This window comes from Capra hircus, chromosome 4, assembly GCF_001704415.2.
Source record: "Capra hircus breed San Clemente chromosome 4, ASM170441v1, whole genome shotgun sequence".
NCBI classification, from domain to species: domain Eukaryota; kingdom Metazoa; phylum Chordata; class Mammalia; order Artiodactyla; family Bovidae; genus Capra; species Capra hircus.
The window spans coordinates 66,491,215-66,497,549 of record NC_030811.1 but is presented as its reverse complement, the minus strand read 5'-3'; the positions used below and the strand labels follow the sequence as shown (position 1 = coordinate 66,497,549).

The 6,335-nt window shown below is 35.8% G+C and overlaps 1 protein-coding gene across 1 annotated transcript in view; it reads right to left on the bottom strand.

The window, feature by feature from the left end:
• Nucleotides 4,351–6,335, bottom strand: part of FOXP2 (forkhead box P2) — a 673,273-nt gene continuing 671,288 nt past the window's right edge. The window contains exon 21 of the mRNA XM_018046611.1: nucleotides 4,351–6,335. This exon is cut by the window's right edge and continues 1,265 nt beyond it. The gene's annotated coding sequence lies outside the window, so the exon portion shown is untranslated.

The window sequence follows — 6,335 nt, the reverse complement described above, 5'->3', positions numbered from 1 at the left end:
AAGCAAAAAGAGAAGGACCATGGTCTCCACAGCCTGTCTCCAACCTGTCGCAAACCTGATTTAGAGGTGGGTAGAAGGTGTCACCCAAAGTCAAGTTCAGAGTTTTGACTAAAACATGGGACTGCGTTCTAAATGTCTTATTAGGGCATTTTATGATGTAAAACGTCAATACAAATGTTTATTATTCAAGAGTGAGCTGATACACCATAGAACCTGCATAAGTTCTAATCTGGCACAGCAGATTGCCCTGTTAAATAAAGTTTAGAAAGGCAGTAAGAGACCAAAATGAATTACCTTTTGATTATATTCTTTGAGTTATCTTGTTCAACCCTTAGTCACTCAAGTCTGTTTACTTGTACTGTCATTTAGAGTTATGTGATTGTTTTATGTAAGGTTTACACAATTCCTGAGTCCTAGAGCAGGCTCTCTTCCAACAGTTCTGTACCCCATTAGAAATTTAATCCTCACTGAAGGATGAAGAATTTTGTGAGATCCTTATAACATCATCTCATTTTTGGGAAGGGGAGGTGGGTGGAAAGAAGTTTAACTCTTGAATATAAATAACACGCTTGGGCAATAACATTGAGAGCCACAATGAAATCAAACTTCACATCTAGCATCTTCGCCTTGACCCTGCCCAGTTGACTTAAAAAACCCATGTCCCAGTGGAAGAAAAGTAAGAAGGTAGAAAGTTCTACTCTGAGAGCCTACCAAGCACTGAGATCAGTATTTACTAATCAGAATTTACCAAATGTAATAGTCTCACCAATGGCACTTTTCACTTAAACTATTTTAGCACCAAAGTTTCCAGTGTGGAATTATCTTCAGCTTCTAGATTCTATACACCAATAATGCTCTCGGGTTTTTGGCTAACAATGTGAACACTTCTCATAGTTCATTGCTATTAAGGAACCAAACAAGGATTGGCAAATCTGTGGACCTTATGTCCTACCACCTTTACTTTTTCAAGGCAGAAGTCACTAGCAGGTGATGGCACATTTACCTGAATTGAAGATATGGCCTTATTATCCATATTCAGGTATTTACTCCTAATGGGCTTCAATATCATGGCTTACCTGAGACTGGAGTTGTAGAAAATAAATTCTCTTTTGTTCAAGCCATAGTTTCTGAAGTTGTGAGCATATAATATAAAAGCTTTTTCCTCCTGATTTTGAATAGGTTTCTTAGAAATAAACCTGACATGTCATTTAACTTGTTCTAAAAGGACTGAAGCCTCTTTTTAGATATCTGATCTCAATATGACCATCTCTCAAATTTTATGTATCATATGTGCTCTTAAAGTGACTCAATGATATTTCTAAATGCTGGAATAACAATTGTACTTCCAGAATATCCTTGTTAGAAAATTAGGAGAGTCATAATTATCTGCCCAAGATGGCACCTTCAGCAAAATGACTGACACATATATTATTCATTAATAACAGCTTTAAATTTATGCAGGGAAGACTATTAATGAAATATTTCCATTTTATGGTGGAGATTACTATAAGGTTATTTCTAAAATAATGGTAAAAGGCAAGGGAAATAAATATTGCCAGTACCAAAGAGAACTGATTTTGCTTCAGAATGAATATTAAATTGACATTCAATGGGAACATAGCCATGAGAACCAGGTTTCAGGAATTGGAGATAACCTAGATATGGGATTATTTCATGAGATTCACATAGCTTTTCATGGCTGATAGCGAAGCCAGTTTGATTTGTAAAATGATTTAATAAATTTTTTTGCAACTTTTTCCCTTTTCATTAACTTTGAGCTTATCTCTGCTACCAAAGAGGCCAAAACTAAATAAATGCATGGCATCTGTAGCAAGCTTTTGTTATTGTTCTAAGACTTAACATTTAGGACTAACACCTCCAGATGAAATGTTTCTATTGAGGTTCTGTTGATTCGATTACTTATGGATTACCGTGCAAAGGTCCTTTCTCTGATGAAGGGTGTTGAGTAGAACATTTAAATGTCAGTGCAGAGTTCAAGTGCAAGGATTCTCTGCTTGGTGCTCCTCTCAATTTTCCTATTTTTCTTTCCCCCAAATATGCTTAATTTTTTGGCTGGCAGAGAATAGGTGAATATATAATCATAATAACTTTCTATTGGCAGAAATGTTATTTTTAAATTTTATAATTTCTCCTTTTTTCAGAACATTTGATCAAAGAGGATTGGTAACTTCTAAATGTTGCATTTTCTATTAAGTGTTAGTCGCTCAGTTGTGTCCGACTCTTTGCGACCCTGTGAACTATAGCCCATCAGGCCCCTCTGTCTATGGGGATTCTCCAGGCAAGAATACTGGAATGGGTTACCATGCCCTCCTCCAGGGGTTCTTCCTGACCCAGGGATCAAACCAGGGTCTCCTGCATTGCAGGTGGATTCTTTACCAGCTGAGCCACCAGGGAAGCCCAGTTTTATTAACTGCATTTTCTATAGTGTCATTTAAATATATTTAAAGGAGAAGTAAGAAGGAAGCTGTATTCCTTCCCACCTATCACATGCCTCATGGCTTTAGGGCAATGGGCTACCTCCAAAGAGAGGAAGATAATGGTGGCTTAGGGGCTCTCCCTCCCATAAGCTTCCGAGGTGCTATTATAGGAACACGTAAGCTCCTCTTCACAGTCTCCCCAGATCCTCTTAAACTGAACACAAGAGAATTTGCAGGTGACTGAGAAGAGAATCATGTAACTAGTCAAGTTTCAAATGTCTGGTCAGAGTGGGAACACTGTTAAAAATTTCTTTTCCTTTCCTTTTCTTCTTTATGTTAACCTCTGCTCTGCATGGGAATGTAGTCTTAAGTTAACAGAATACATTGGGTTGGGGCATTTCAGTAATCAATAGTGAAAAATGAACCCTAAGGTTCAAAAAATTAATCTCATGGTCACATTTCTTTTAAAACAATTTTTATCCTGTGGAAAGCTCTTCAGTCAAGGTACTCTTTCATTGGGATGACAGATACTAGTAAATTATGCATAAAGTAAAAATATACTCAACACATAAATTTCTTTTTTTTCTGATTATGGGAGATTTAGGAATGCATGTTGAGGTTCAAGAAAAAGGCAGTTTCCTGCTGCAAAGGCCATAGCTTGCTTGTCTTGTCCACTTAGAAGGGTCTGGGTCTGATCCCTAGAGGCCTAAAAGCTTCCCCTTAGAAAGCTACTTACACTTTCCTTGTACATTCTCCTGAATCAGGGCAGGATACCATGGGTGTGACTGATACTTGGAGGCATAAAAGAACAGATAAAATGAAAAAGTTAAAAACAGGAAACTCATCATGGACCCCCCTTTTAATTTAGAATTTAAATGTCAAATTCTATTAGAGTAAAAACATGAGACCATGAGATGATTATGTGAGGAAGCCAATTTGAACCTGAAGATAGTTTTTAATGGAATGTATTTGACAAACAGACCCGTTTTTATTGATTGAACTTGAGTATGGTTTGGTTTATGAATCCTCAATTCCTAAGGAAATGATTTAAACAATTTGTGGGATATGTGTACACAAATTTATGACTTGGTTCTGGCAAGGAAGATAGTCTCTCCGAAAGAATAAAATCCTAGGGGTTATAAATGGGTCCAAAAGTATCAGATTTTTTATTTATACTTCAGAAATGTAATCAAGTGAATGAAATGGTTTATATACATTTTTACATCCAACAGCAGTGACACACTGTTCATACATGAATTCTATAGGAATATGTACATCCTTCTTTTTTTTTTTTTTTCTAAGTAAGATTTGCCAAATGTTCATGGACAAAAACCTTTCATTGCAAACTGAACTAGTGAAATGACAAGGGTAAGCCACGTTTCTTTCAATAGATTTATGGCATTAATAAAGCTACTGTTTGAATGCATGTTAATATTGTCATGTGTAGGATGAAGTCGCACAAATTCCCCAAAATGTGAATGATCAATTTGAAAACTTTACAAAATTGTCTAACAGATTTTGTGACTGAATCTGCCCAGGGATGTTAAAGTCCAGGATGGTTTATTTTAAGTGTACCTCTGTAGCTCTATTCCTAGCTGACTATTCTTCGATTCCCTAATCACAAAGAAATGCATTCTTATGAAGTTAAGCAGCTGTAGACACAGAATGCTGATGACATTTTCTCCATATCTGAGTTATCTAAAGAAAACCCAGTTAGTGGTAATTCTACCAAATACTTGTAACATTCACATGAAATTTTAATTGATTTTCAAACAGTACAACTGTGCCATGAATCCAACCACACAGAATATAAGCCTTAAGCCCACTAGGTTTAAGCAATTGTGTCTTTGTAGACTAAAACTATGTAAAATAAAATCTGATAACTCCCTGGTGTTAGAGGTAGACAGTTTTCTTTCAAATCCTAGGTTTGGTCCTTTATTTTATTCAGCAGTGAAAGCCATGAATACAGAACGAATAACAGCTGTTACAATTCTCAACCATGACTTCTAACGTCAGAGAATTCAAAGTATGAACATAGTACACAGTAATGAAAAGTATCAAAAATTAGTTTACCTCAAAAAAGATAAATAAAACAGGTATATTCCACCAATACATAAACAGATGTTTGTGCTACAGTTAAAATTTGCTGTATACAAAAGATCATAGTCCCCATAATCAGCTTATGATAGAAGCAAGAATACATGAGCCATTTAAATTGTCAGACATTATGCTTTATAAGGTATGCACAGAAGTTCAAGCAATAAATACATACATTAGTTCAAAGCCTTACAATAGCTACGCAAAGCAGATGCAGAAAAGCAGATTTGCTATTACTAGCAAGCAATGATATAAGAGTAAAAATTCATGAAATGCATTAAAGCAACATTTTTCTTAGAAAAAGTCTGGTCATTTATGGGTCCACCAACATTTTTACATAATATGCACAATTATCAAAATACAGACCAAGCATTTCAGAAAACTCCAAAAAACCTAAAATCTATTTTCAAAGCAATTGCAGTTTTGGAGGTTTTTCTGGTATAATGTGCAAGCAGCTATTTTTTAAAATTGTATTCATATAAAACCCATGCAAAACTCTACAGGTATATGCATTCTGTGGCTGAGACTTCCTTTCAAAAGTTTGATAACTGAGGTATGCATACTTTAGCATTGTAGTCTTAGGCCACCCTCCTGATGGTACAGCTCTCAAGATTACTTTCAGTCCATCAAAGCCTTTGAACATGCACCTGAAAGACCCATTTTCCCTTCAGATAAGCCTTCCAGTAGGATCCTAGATGACTGAAAACCATCCTTCCCAATCCCAATCTTTCTTTTGATACCATATCGCAAACTTCCCATTCACTGATCATGACCCAAAGACAAACAGAATGAAAAGTAGCAGTTACTGTGACGTTCTCACGTTTCATGCAATCTGCCATAATTGTTCTAATTTTTTTTCTTTTTTTTTTTCTTTTTTTTTCTTTTTTTTTTTTTGCAGAGGTAGAAGCTTTCAGAAAGCCTTTTGGGTAAGTGGGAAAACCCTTTTGAAAGCCGTTATGTCCTTTTATTTGGTGTGATAGATGACTGGGTATTTCTCTAACTCTATTTGCTGACTTCAGCAAAGAATAAATGATGAGCTTAGTTTGCAAGGACCAGCTCCATCACATGGAACTGGTACATATGTTAAGCTCTAGCAGCCACCTTCTGTCGAAACTGTTTGTAAAGCAATAACCATCATCAGGTTATGAGGTCCCTTGGTTGGGGGAAAAAGTATTATCAAGACTTGGCACAGCACATGAAAAGCAACACGTAAAGTTTCTAGGTTTTAAGCAAACATTTGACTATGCTATTTTCAACTACACCATAATGCATTATCCTAGTTTGGGGGTTTGGAGTCATCGCGAAAACCAGCATTCCAACAATTTGGCCTGTGCAAGTCTTTGAAAGGGAGTGTATTGTTAGTGTTAATATCCCGTATCAGCAGAGGCAGAATTATATGTAACTTTGGTTTGACTGAAAATAAATACCATGGACTACAATTGCTATAATCTTTGCTTTCAGTGTAAAAACTCAGCTAGATCACTTTAAAATCAATATGAAATTAATTTTTGGCTTTACTAGACCTTTTATGTTTGGTTCCTACTTTTTTTTTCATTATAACTTAAGACTATAAAAAATAGTACACAACAAAGATTCAGACCATACAAGACATCTTCTAACAACATGTATTCACCACCAAAAATAAGTGACTGGATGGGGAAAACAAAAACACAATGTCCTATATATATATAACAATATGCAATCTGCATTTGCATCAAGTACATAATCGTTTTGGTCAGTGATCCACATTTGTTGCTTTCTAGCATGTCATAACTTCCACTGCAGATTTTGTCCTCACCT